The 13,464-nt window shown below is 49.9% G+C and overlaps 1 protein-coding gene across 4 annotated transcripts in view; it reads left to right on the top strand.

Annotated features, from left to right (window-relative positions):
* EXTL3 (exostosin like glycosyltransferase 3) overlaps nt 1-13,464 on the top strand; it is a 170,785-nt gene that overhangs the window by 80,631 nt on the left and 76,690 nt on the right. For 3 of the 4 annotated variants that reach the window (XM_083605057.1, XM_083605055.1, XM_083605056.1), the window contains exon 3: nt 4,870-4,986. The exons of the other annotated variant lie outside the window; for it this stretch is intronic. The gene's annotated coding sequence lies outside the window, so the exon portion shown is untranslated. The remainder of the gene's footprint in view (nt 1-4,869; nt 4,987-13,464) is intronic. 4 annotated transcript variants of the gene reach the window in all.

The following is a 13,464-nucleotide window of genomic DNA, read 5'->3' as shown; positions in this document are numbered from 1 at the left end:
GGGACTGTGGCTGCAGCTCAGCAGAGAGGGCTCCTCTTTTAAATTGTTTTTAATTTCTATCTGTGTTGTTTTCAATGAGACCGTCTTGGCTGTGAGCCCTGGAAGACCTGCACCCTGCCTTGCTGGCCCTTTCCCATCTGGCCTGGGAGAGTGGAATGCGGACTGACTCCAGCTACAAAAGCTGAGGCTGTTGAACGGATTCTTGGGCTGGAGTATTGTTTACAGGGGCGTTGAGAGAACTGTTGCTGTTATTGATATTATTGTTGTATCTTTAGTTTTAGATCTTAAGATTTATGTGGAAATTGTTTCCATTTGGTTGTGTACGTTTTGATGTGTTTTATTTATTGTTTATGACTTCTGTTATGTTTGTAATATGTAAATCTTCTCATGCTGTGAGCCGCCTTGAGCATAGTTTCAACTATGGAAAGGCGGCATACAAATAAAATGGTGATGATGATGAAGTTAGTCCAACCCCCTACAATGCAGGAATATGCAGCTGTCCCGTATGGGGATCAAACCTGCAACCTTGGCATTATCAGCCCCACGCTCTGTCATGCGGGTCACCTTAGACAGGGAATGAAGGTGGCTGCTGAAGAAGGAATTTGGCAGAATGTCCCTCTTTCTGGATTCTGCTTTTTGGCTTCTCAAGGCTCAGGTTAATTCTTCTGTAGTGAGAGCTGGACCATAAAGAAGGCTGATCGCTGAGAAATTGATGCTTTTGAATTGTGGTGCTGGAGGAGACTCTTGAGAGTCCCATGGACTGCAAGAAGATCAAACCGATCCATTCTGAAGGAAATCAGCCCTGAGTGCTCACTGAAAGGACAGATCCTGAAGCTGAGGCTCCAAGACTTTGGCCACCTCATGAGAAGAGAAGATTCCCTGGGAAAGACCCTGATGTTGGGAAAGATGGAGGGCACAAGGAGAAGGGGACGACAGAGGACGAGATGGTTGGATAGTGTTCTCGAAGCTACCAGCATGAGTTTGACCCAACTGCGGGAGGCAGTGGGAGACAGGAGTGCCTGGCGTGCTCTGGTCCATGGGGTCATTAAGAGTCGGACACGACTAAACAACAACATCTAGCCTTTGCCAAGATCCCTTGGGAAAGTGAGGCATGTTCCCTTCCTTTCCCTCTTCCTTTTGGGTGGGGAGGGGACTGATCTGGGTGAGGGGTGAGGAGAGTGACCAGAGGAAGTGGGGACCCACAGCACTCGCTCAAAACTCCAGATGAGCCTGTTGGACCAAAAAGGGTAGCTCCTGGTTAAGCCCATAGTCATTTCTTCATCATCATCATAATTTATAATCTATACCCCGCCCATCTGGCTGAGTTTCCCCAGCCACTCTGGGCGGCTACCAGTCGAGTGTTAAAAACAATACAGCATTAAATATTAAAAACCTACCTAAACAGGGTTGCCTTCAGATGTCTTTTAAAGATGAGATAGCTACTTATTTCCTTCACATCTGGAATGAGGGCGTTCCACAGGGCAGGCGCCACTACCGAGAAGGCCCTCTGCCTGGTTCCCTGTAACCTCACTTCTCGCAATGAGGGAACCGCCAGAAGGCCCTCGGCGCTGGATCTCAGTGTCCGGGCTGAACGATGGAGGTGGAGACGCTCCTTCAGGTATACTGGGCCGAGGCCGTTTAGGGCTTTAAAGGTCAGCACCAACACTTTGAATTGTGCTTGGAAACGTACTGGGAGCCAATGCAGATCTCTCAGGACCCGTGTTATGTGGTTCCAGCGGCCGCTCCCAGTCCCCAGTCCAGCTGCCGCATTCTGCATTAATTGCAGTTTCCGGGTCACCTTCAAAGGTAGCCCCACGTAGAGCGCATTGCAGTAGTCCAAGCGGGAGATAACTAGAGCATGCACCACTCTGGAAAGCAGGGGGCTGGTGGCCACTCCAAGTTAGGGCCAGTTTGTAAACCCAAGCCAATAGTTGCCCTTAGGAGACAAGTCCTATATCTTGATCTCCAGCTGTGTGTGCAATTCCTGTTAAAAGCAGGGTATCCTACAGGTGTTGCGCCAGCTTTTCAAGCAGAACAACGGTAACCGTGGGGGGAAATATCAACTGTGCCTAAATGTGCTTTGTCAGCCACACTTAGATTAGCGTACTGGGCTGGAGCGTTTGATCTGTTTTTCTTCAGCAAGTTGCACTCCGGAGAGCATGAATCAGATAAGGAACAGCTTAAGATCCTTTAGTTTACAGCTATTGATAGCAATCCGGGAAACTGTATTGCGGCTGCAACGCTCTGATTATCTGTAATGGAAGGAGAAGGAGCCCTGCTTGCTTGGAGAGTCTTGCTTTTGCAAGGACAACCCGTGCGCCGCTTCTAATCTGTGGCCTGCCCTTCACAGAACGGCTGGGATGATGGAGCCTGCTTCTGTTCAGATGCTGGCCCACTTGGCTCTGCGTCGTATAATCTCTTTCCAGTTGAGCTCCCTGCTGCCTTTTTAACCTGAGAGGCTGGGATTTGAGGCTGGGGTCCTCTCCATGGGAAAACACGTACTCTGCCTCTGCGGGGGGCAAGGGGGCTCTTAGAAACAGGCAAGCACCCATCGCTAGTTAAGCAGATTGGCAGAGGCTGTAGCGGAGGCAATGGCTTTGGCTTCCCCTGCGCTTGACAAAGGCATTTTATACTTCTTGCATGTCAAACAGCTCTAGCAGTGGTAGGATTGATGCGCCGGGTGGTGTTCTGCTCTTCAGGAGGTGATCTCGCAGGTTGCTGCCTTTCCTTCTCCCGTCGCCACTGCCTCTGCAACTGTGTGAAGAAGATGGGATGGTTCACTCGGTAGAGCAATATGAGTCTCTTAATCTCAGAGTGTCAGGGCTGGGGGTTGAACTAGACGACTCTCTTGGTCCCTTCCAGCTCTGTGATTCTGTCTGCTAGGCTTGCAGTGGCTCCTGAGACTGAAGTTGTTGTTGTTTTTTAATTCAGTTGACAATTAATACAAAGGAGGTTCATCGATATAGGAAAAGAATCCCTTCAGGAACTTCTCCTGATCACTATCTGCCTACCTATTCTCAGGCAAAGGGGATTAAGGAGGCAAAGGAAATATTTAGAGTCTTTTAAAGAGCCAAGATGGCCTTTGGATTGCTCTCCTGTACTATTTTAGACATGTGGCTTATACACTTATGTATGTGTGTGCAGGGATGCGGGTTGCGCTGTGGTCTAAACCACTGAGCTTAGGGCTTGCCGATCAGAAGGTCGGTGGTTCGAATCCCCGCGATGGGATGAGCTCCCGTTGTTCGGTCCCAGCTCCTGCCAACCTAGCAGTTTGAAAGCACATCAGCGTGCAAGTAGATAAATAGGTACCGCTCCAGCGGGAAGGTAAACGGCGTTTCTGTGCACTGCTCTGGTTTCGCCAGAAGCGGCTTAGTCATGCTGGCCACATGACCCAGAAAAACTGTCTGTGGACAAACGTCGGCTCCCTCAGCCAGTAAAGCGAGATGAGCGCCGCAACCCTAGAGTCATCTGCGACTGGACTTAACTGTCGGGGGTCCTTTACCTCATATTTGAGACCTTAGAACTCCTATAACAAAGTTTGCATATGTCTTGCATGCACAGTTTCAGCAGAGAAGCATGGTTGTTGACTGAGACTGGACATAGAAGGGACTTTAGACACATGGTTGTCTCTGGGGAAGCAAAAAGAGGAGATAGGTGAGGATCAGAACATCCTCCAGTCTAACCAAGTAACAGGAGACTTTATGTCCTCATGTTGCCATTGAATCGGTGGATGAGGAGTAATAGGAGGGAGCCCATTGTTACGTAGCATATGCTTTTCATGCAGAAGAAATCCATGTTTTGTGGATTTTGATAGAATGCAACTGAATCCCTCTTGCAAAATTGTGATATCAGGAAGTGACCTGTGTGGTTTTTGCATTGCTTTGGTCTGCTTATGGGGTGGGGGGAGAGTAGCATTTGAACATGCCTTTTCCCCACCCATAATGCTTGAAGTGATTGAGATGATGATGATGATGATGATGATGATGATGATGATGATAATATATCCTGCCCTCCCCAGCCGAAGCCGGGCTCAGAGCGGCTAACAACAATAAAAGTAACACAGCATTCTAAAATCTATCCATTCTAAAATCAATTCAGAATCAAATTAATGGCAACCATTGGGCTAGAGTTCTGTGAGGATTACCAAAAGAGGGGGGTCAGACTGTGCCTTGGCCAAAGGCCTGGTAGAACAGCTCCGTTTTGCAGGCCCTGCGGAAAGATGTCAAGTCCCGCAGGGCCCTAGTCTCTTGGGACAGAGTGTTCCACCGGATCGGGGCCACAGGCGAAAAAGCCCTGGCTCTGGTTGAGGCCAGCCTAACCTCCCTGTGGCCCGGGACCTCCAAGATGTTTTTGTTTGAAGACCGTAAGGTCCTCCGTGGGACATACCAGGAGAGGCGGTCCTGTAGGTACCAGGGTCCTAGGCCGTGCACTATGTGTGCAACTTTGCCTTTACTTCAAGACATCCGCCTCCAGCCTGGCGTCCTCTGGGTGTTTCGGGCTGTAGCTCCTATCAGCCCCAGTTAGTACATCTGGAAAGGTTCCCTGAGGCCATATTGTAGCCAGAGAGACCAGGGAGTTTGGCATGTGATGGAATCGGGTATAGGGCATGGAGAATTGAAGAGGGCTTTCCTCTGCCCGCTAATTTAACCAGCCTCTCTGCACTTGGCTGAGCTCCGTCATGAAGGAAGGTCTCTGTGTCCCAACCTAGGCTCATTATTTTCCCCCCACCGCTCCCCCTTTCATTGATGGAATGACTGCCAGGCTTGTTTCCAGCCGACACGCCGAGGCAGAACCTTTTCTTGCAGAAAGCCTCCGGTCTGTATCTAAGCAAGCATCGCTTTTTTTTTGTTTTGTTTTTGTATTAAACAGGAGGCAAACCCCTGGAGATCAGCATTCCGTGCTGCGAAGTTGTGGAGCGGTGAGGGGAATGTGCGTCCCTGATGACGGCAGTCTGTGGGCCTGAGCCCAAGAGCAGAATGTGAAAAGGTACAGTGCGGGAGATGTTGGGGTTTGAGGGCCCAACTAGATGGTGGCAGGGATGTCCGGGGTTCCCTGAGCATAAGAGAAGAGTCAAGGTTCATGGAGGATGATTGGCTGCAATAGGACAGTCACACCTCCTGCTTAGGCCTGGGACCCACGTACCTACGGGACCGCCTCTCCTGGTATGCCCCGCGGAGGACCTTAAGGTCCACAAATGACAACACTTTGGAGGTCCCAAGTCACAAGGTGGTTAGATTGGTCTCAACTTGGGCCAGGGCCTTTTCAGTACTGGCCCCAATTTGGTGGAACGCTCTGTCACAAGAGACTAGGACCCTACGGGACTAGGACCCTACGGGACATCTTTCCGCAGGGCCTGCGAGACAGAGCTGTTCCGCCTGGCCTTTGGTTTGGACTCAGTCTGACCCTTCTGTTTCCCTCCCCTTATGGTTTTGATCTATGGGCTACTTTAAAATGAGGGTGCATTTTAAATTGCATTTTAACCTGTATTTTAACCTGGTTTTTCTTTCCTATTACGTTTTTACTGTAATTTTACTGGTGTTAGCCGCCCTGAGCCTGGCTCTGGCTGGGGAGGGCGGGGTATAAATAAAATTTATTATTATTATTATTCTGCACCTCCCAGTCTTCCACAATCTTTCTGTTGGTTTCATGCAGTGGCTCCCATTGCCCAGATGCATGTTTCCATAGGTGTCCATGTAAGAGTGCCCAGCATTGTAAGGGAGCAGGGCAGCTGGGACCAACAGCCACAATGAATTGTAGGTGTTTGGGATCAGGCAGTGAACTGGAATGACGCCCCAAGCCGTTCCCAAGCCTGCATTCAAAGCATATCTCGAGGCTCAGTTCAGGATGTCTCTACACTGTAGGTTCTCATGGCCTGTCTGGTTCTTCACCCACCAATTTCATCCCTGGAAGAAGGCAAGATGCCTTTTCTTGAAAGCCATTCTATGCAGACTCACTCTGGTCCTGATCGCTCGCTGCACGGGTAGGGGGAAGCACCCAGTGGCATGTGAAACCCCCAACCCTTCCTCTAATAATTTGAAGACCTGGCGTGTTTTCGGGAATGAGTCACTACAGATAAGAGCCTTTGTGGCTCCCTCGCTTCTTTTTGAGCTCGGGGATCTGTTTATATCTTCAGCTGGCGCTTATCAAGTGTGTAGCAATTCCGTGATGTGCTTCCACATTTGAGCCAAGCCTTTTAAGTCGTGCTTATTTAATCCACAGGGTAAACCGAACCACCCTAGTAAGCCGCAGAATACCAATTTTTGTTTCGTGCCCTTGGGTCTATCCTGGCAGCGTCAAAAGTTGCGAAAGCTCCCTTTCCAATCTAGGCCTTGCATCCTTTGCTTTCCCCTCCACAGTGCATCCTTTTCTTCCTTTCTTCCTTCTTCCTTTGAAGAAGCCTCGGTGCTCAGTTCCCAAGAGGTCCTGGCCCTCTCGGAGTTCAAAAGGTTTTGCTGCTTTAAGGCCTAGTTGTGGTCTTCTCAAAGCAGGTGGGGGAGGTGGTTCCGGTGGAGGAAAGAGGGAGGCAAAAGAATATGTCTCGTAATGTACAAGAGAAAGGAGCCTTGGGCGGTGGAGGTGAGCTGCACGCAGCACTCTGGATTTTCAAGTCCGCTGCTGCTGCGTTGGCTGGGATTTTACGTGGAAGCCTTGCTGTGGGAGGTGTTAACATGGAGATAAACGCTCCTCCTTGCTTTTGAGCTGACATTGTCAACTGGCCAGGCTCCAGCAGCTGATCTGCCCTGAAGTAAAGTGTTCCATAACACGGCTATATTGGGAATGGCGAAAGGCTTGCAACGAAGGCTCAGGGATGAAAATCTGCAGAACGGGGGGGGGGGGAGAGGGGGGCACCGCTGCTTCTGTTGCCTCGAGCCACTTCCCCTCCAATGTGTACGCTTACATGTCCAACGATCAGCCCACGAAGTAGGATCCAACGTAAAATAAAACGATTTACTTGTCCTTGGGACTCGCTTGCTATGCTACTTAGACCTGCCACATTTTACATGTTTCTGACAACAAATCCATAAAACGTGGAGGGCAGGTGAAGAATGCTAAACATGCTACAACGATGCGCCGGGGAGCTCTGATCGCTTGCAGCAATCCACAGATACACGTCTTCCCTTCACACTCTGGGTGTTTATTGTGTAGGCTTTGCAGACGCAATTATTGTGCGAAACAGCTTCGACGGTCGAGGCTTGGACTTAGGCTGTCAATGACTTTACAGGTTCTGGCTGCCGAACTTTTCAGGATTAGGCTTAGGGGAGAATAGGGTCCATGCTGAGTCTTGCTTTTGGGACTCTGCCATGCATATAGGCAGAGATGCAAACCCTTCTTGCTAAATTTCGAGCCGATGAGATTTTCTAGGGGCTAGGAAGAGGGAAAATGCACTTCTCTGCCATTGCAGCAGCCCTGGGCTCCACATGCCAGGCCCAGTTTTTACACTTCCAGAAGCTACTGGGGTGCCTGGATTTTTGCACTCCTGTAGGTGGGCCTGTCTCTGCAGCACCTCCTCTTCTACATGCAGTGTACGCCTGGGAAATATCACGGGGTGTTGCCATCCTTTAGAGGTGGACTAATGAATGGCCTGTAAGGGACGCAGGTGGCGCTGTGGGTTAAACCACAGAGCCTAGGGCTTGCCGATCAGAAGGTCGGTGGTTCGAATCCCTGCGACGGGGTGAGCTCCCGTTGCTTGGTCCCTGCTCCTGCCAAACTAGCATTTCGAAAGCACGTCAAAGTGCGAGTAGATAAATAGGTAGCACTCCGGTGGGAAGGTAAACGGCGTTTCCGTGCACTGTTCTGGTTCGCCAGAAGCGGCTTAGTCATGCTGGCCACATGACCCAGAAGCTGTACGCCGGCTCCCTCGGCCAATAAACGAGATGAGCGTGCAACCCCAGAGTCGTCCGTGACTGGACCTAATGGTCAGGGGTCCCTTTACCTTTATCTAATGAATGGCCTGCCTTGGTATATTCTGGAAGTTGGAGGGATGATTCAGCCTAGGCCATTCCCGTTCATCTCCTCTCAATGGATGAGCAGCTCCAGTGAAACTAATAAGAAAAGCCAAAGAGACTTTTTAACAATGGGAGCCATAATAGGGTCCTGTGACCCTGATTCTCATAAAAGCTTGCAGGTCAGATTTATTCGCTGAAGGGACTTCACTGCCACTTCTTGTTAAGAGTGATGGTCTCCTCGTTTCTCTTCTCCCTAGTTTTGCCTCCTAGCTGTGTCTGAGAAGGAGATCACGATTCTTTAGGTAGATTGGGGAAAGGCTGGTGGTTGGGTAACCAGCTATGAGAGACATGAGATGATCTTAGTCCAGGCTTCTCGTTCTAGCGCCCTTGTTGTCATAGCCAGGTGATCGGAAAACTGAATCCTAAAGGGAAACTGGCATTGAAAGGAGTTAGACGTGATCCGCGGCGGGGTTATCCAGCATGGGCCCTTCCTTCCGTCCCCGGATCTGTTTGGAATGTGCCGTGACGGAGCGCTTTCAACCCCTCTTTCAGATCAATGATAAAAGCCTCTCTGACAGCACTTGGCAGGAACCTCTATACATTATTTAGCCCCTCCTCCCATGCATTAGCACATTTCATGGCTCCCCGGGGGCAGGAGCCCTAGGTGTGCTGGTTAATATCTCTCTGCTGCTCTTTTATATCTGCTAGTTTACCGCTCTTTGGGGAAATGGGGCTGCTGGCTGCCTCCCCATGCCCCTGAGTGGCTGGACCTAGAGGGAGGTGGACCTCAATGGAGCTGTTGCTGTTGCAGGCAGGGCAGCGAATTGGGAGCCAGTAGGGAGCAGATGGAAGGACAGAGCTCACTGGAAGCTCACTGGAAGGACAGATCGTGAAGCTGAGGCTCCAATACTTTGGCCACCTCATGAGAAGAGAAGACTCCCTGGAAAAGACCTAGTGGTGGGCAGTTAGGATCCAACGGAGGGATGATTTTGAAGGAATCTGCGACCCAGCCCCTTTTAGCTGGAAACCAAGAGGGCAGTGCAGCTGTTTGAGCCACTGTTAGCTGCTCTGGAACTTGGTCAGAGTCCCTCATAATGACCTTTTTGTTGTCTGAGTCTGTGCCCACGGACCTCCATTCTCCTTCCCTGCCCCACCTCCTTGTCTTGTGGGCGCGGAAAGGGGGGAAGGCTAAGAAAGGAGCAGAGATGTGGGGCTTGTGTGTGTGTGTGTGTGTGTGTGTGTGTGTGTGTGTGTGTGAGAGAGAGAGAGAGAGAGAGAGAGAGAGAGAGACAGAGAGAGACAGAGAGACAGAGAGAGAGAGAGAGAGAAGTGTAGAGTATTAAGTGGACCTTGCTTTAAAATCCGGAGAACAACAAGGACGGAAAGTGTGGGGTGAAACTCGCTTCGGAGACAGTGCCAGAGCTTTAAACCCAGCCAAGGATGGTAGCGGCAGGACCCTTCTCCATTCCTTCCTCTCCCTTTCCAAATGTGAGGCGCTCTGTCCTCTTCTCTGAACCAGTTTCATGGCTGGTAAAATGCCCTTCGGAGGGGAAGCCAATCTCCTGCCGAGCTGCTGAAAGGTTTGCTTCTGCATCTGCAGTGTGTGTGAAGAGCTGGTGCCAAACCACCAATTTTCACTTTCACTTGGTGCAAACAGCTGGTCTGGAGCAAAGAGCAAAATCCAGCGTGCTGGGTTGGGGTGTAGGAGACTCTCTGCTCTGGTTCTCTGTTTGACTCAGGCCTGCTGAGGGCCTGAAGGGCCCTGCCCTTGCCTCTCTCCACCTGGCTTAGGGTGGGACCTGACAGGCTCTTAAGGACTGCTGCTGCTCAGCAGAGAGGGCTCCTCTTTTAAATTGTTTTTAATTTCTATCTTCCCTGGAAAAGACCCTGATGCTGGGAAAGATTGAGGGCACAAGGAGAAGGGGATGACAGAGGACGAGATGGTTGGAGAGTGTTCTCGAAGCTACCAGCATGAGTTTGACCAAACTGCGGGAGGCAGTGGAAGACAGGAGTGCCTGGCGTGCTCTGGTCCAGGGGGTCACGAAGAGTCGGACACGACTAAACAACAACAACAAAAATTTCTATCTGTGTTGTTTTTGTTGTAAACAAAATCTGCCCTTTTCCCCTTATGGGGTATCGAAGAGCCCATATAGAGTCCTTACGTAGGTTCCCTATTGGTAGGAGAAAATAACAGAGGCCAACCAGAGAATATTGAGAAGCAAAGCAGCTAGTAAGCCTGATCTTTATTGATCTGTTGCAACAGGGTCCTCACTCACCACACGCAGGAGGGAGGAGGAACCCAGAACAATGGTGTGCAAGCCTTTATATAGACTTTTGAAATCGCCACCCTATAGGTCAAGACCACCCCCACATACATCATACATACATCACAGAAGGGGTGTAGTGCAAGACCCCCCTCCCCCAGATACATCATACCTACATCACGGAAAAGGCGGTCTAAAACAGAAATTTGAATGTTGTTTTTCTCCTGTCATTGTCTGGCAGGTTACTTGATTGGATAGCCTGCTTAGTAGATTGGATTGCCTGGGGAGCCTGGCCAGTCTTTTGTAATGATAAATACTTAGTTCCTGGGCCAGGTCACAGGCTCACACCCTATTCATATCTTAAATGTGCCCTTAAGACAGGATTTGTGAAGGAATGAGGAGGCTTTTCCATTTCCCTTTGACCTTGCAGAGAAAACATTTGGTCAGTTTGGGAATCAAAATGGTTTCAGGTCAGTCTTCCTGTGCTGATCTATGTACGTGCTTGGTTGGTACACTTATGAACATTTAACATATACCTAAGACCTCAAAATTCCTATCACATTTTCAATGAGACTGTCTTGGCTGTGAGCCCTGGAAGACCTCACCATGCCTTGCTGGCCCTTTCCCATCTGGCCTGGGAGAGTGGAGTGCGGACTGACTCCAGCTACAAAAGCTGAGGCTGTTGAATGGATACTTGGACTGGAGTATTGTTTACGGGGGGCGTTGAGAGAGCTTGTTGCTGTTATTGATATTACTGTTGTATCTTTAGTTTTTGATCATATGATTTACGCGGAAATTGTTTCCATTTGGTTGTGTACTTTTTGATGTGTTTTATTTGTTGTCTGTGACTTCGGTTATGTTTGTAATTATGGAAATCTTGTCGTGCTGTAAGCCGCCTGGAGCATAGTTTCAGCTATGGAAAGGCGGCATAAAAGTAAAATGATGACGATGGTTGCCATTAATCTGATTTGAACTGATTTTATAATGAAATGATTTTAGAATGTTGTATCATTTTACTGTTGTTAGCCACTCTGAGCCCGGCTTCGGCTAGGGAGGGCGGGATATAAATAAATTATTATTATTATTATTATTATTATTATTATTATTATTATTATAGCTTTCAGTTTGGAGCCCCCTGTAGCCCCTTCTCCGCCTCCCACCCCCAATGCTTCTTTAGAACAGTGACACCACCCCTTTTCACAAAGCCAACTTCCTCCTATTTTTTGTTTTGTTTTAAATTCATCTTCAAAATCTTTCTTTCTTACACACTGCTTCTGGGGGGGACGAACCATCATGCAGTGGCGTAGCATGGGGGGTGCAGGGGGGGCCGGCCGCACCGGGCGCAACATCTGGGGTTAGGGCAAATCCACGGGTTAGGGGGCGCAAATCCACAGGTTAGGGGGCGCAAATTACTTGCCTTGCCCCGGGTGCTGACAACCCACGCTATGCCACTGCCATCATGGCCTCACATTTTGCATTATCGGCCACCGCTTCCATCCATCAGCCACTTTTTAATGATCAGCTGCCAGAACATAAGAAAAGCTGCCTAATTGAGGCTCACCCTGCCCCACGTCATAGAATCACAGAACTTTATAGAGTTGGAAGGGAGCCCAATGGTCATCTAGCCCAACCCCCTGCAATGCAGGAATTTCAGCTAAAGCATCCATGACAGATGGCCATCCAACCTCTGCTTAATCCTGTTCTTGCACTGGCCAGCTAGGTGGTACTGAACTGTAAGATTCTTCTAACCCAGCCTTGCAGACAGCTCCTTGTAGAGGGGCAGGGGAGCAACCCTAAAAGTGACTCGTTTTTTTATTATCTTCCTTTTTCGGCGACAAAGGACTGAGATAGGTTTGTGTTCTCTGGGAGCCCAGTAACGTACGTGTGTGTGTGTGCGTGTGTGCGCGTTAGGTAAAGGTAAAGGGACCCCTGACCATTAGGTCCAGTCGTGGCCGACTCTGGGGTTGCAGCACTCATCTCGCTTTACTGGCCAAGGGAGCCGGCGTACAGCTTCCGGGTCATGTGGCCAGCATGACTAAGCCGCTTCTGGCAAACCAGAGCAGCGCACAGAAACGCTGTTTACCTTCCCACCGGAGCGGTACCCATTTATCTACTTGCACTTTGACGTGCTTTCGAAGTGCTAGGTTGACAGGAGCAGGGACCGAGCAACGGGAGCTCACCCCATTGCAGGGATTCAAACTGCCGACCTTCTGATCGGCAAGTCCTAGGCTCTGTGGTTTAACCCACAGCGCCACCGCGTCCCTATCTGCTCCCTACTGGCTCCCAATTCGCTGCCCTGCCTGCAACAGCAACAGCTCCATCGAGGTCCACCTCCCTCTAGGTCCAGCCACTCAGGGGCGTGGGGAGGCAGCCAGCAGCCCCATTTCCCCAAAGAGCGGTAAACTAGCAGATATAAAAGAGCAGGAGAGATATATTAACCAGCACACCTAGGGCTCCTGCCCCCGGGGAGCCATGAAATGTCACAGGGATTCGAACCCTGACCTGTCTTGGGGGTTTGAACCTCTGACCTTGTGATTGGCAAGTCCTAGGCTCTGTGGTTTAACCCACAGCACCACCCGGGTCTTGTGTGTGTTAGTTTTCATTAAAACTACATGATTTTGTTAATTTTAAAATTTCTGTCCTGTGGTTCACAGCCAAAATGCAAGTGACACTGCCTTGTCGACTCAGGAAAAACCTGAGGGCAAAACTCTCGGATTAGGTTTTCGTGACTTCTGCCTCAACCTCTCCACTCAAGGCGTGAGGTTTGCTGCTGTGAGATTCCACTGCCCTTAATTATAAACCTGGTTGCAGTGAGAACCGTTCCTCGCTCTCTCTCGCCTTTAGAACTCGGAGCCGCTAAGTGAAACTGATGTTGTGAAGCTTCAGGACAGATGGAAGGAAGTTTTGCTTCCATAGAACAACTGATTTAAACAAGCTGTAGCTGTTGAAATTCTCTCTTCCACAATGCTGTTAAAAATGCGGGAAGGAGCCCTGTCTTTTGGCTCTGAGTCTCTTGGTACTTTTCTGTTGCATGTGAGAAGAACATGTGAGAAGAGCCTGCTGGACCATTGTCACAGTCCGGTTCAGGGGTGATCGAAGTCCTGGCAGGGGCCGTCAGGACCGGGGGCAAGATGGCGGGGTAGGAGCAGGAATGGGGGTCCAGAAGCCAGGAGTCAGGAAGCCAAGAGCCCGAGGGTTAGGAAGCAAGGAGTCACGAAGTCAAGGGTCCGAGAGTCAAGGAGCAAGGAGTCACG

The sequence above is a fragment of the Podarcis filfolensis genome (genome assembly GCF_964270895.1).
Source record: "Podarcis filfolensis genome assembly, chromosome: 3".
NCBI classification, from domain to species: domain Eukaryota; kingdom Metazoa; phylum Chordata; class Lepidosauria; order Squamata; family Lacertidae; genus Podarcis; species Podarcis filfolensis.
This window is presented reverse-complemented; position numbering and strand designations above follow the sequence as displayed.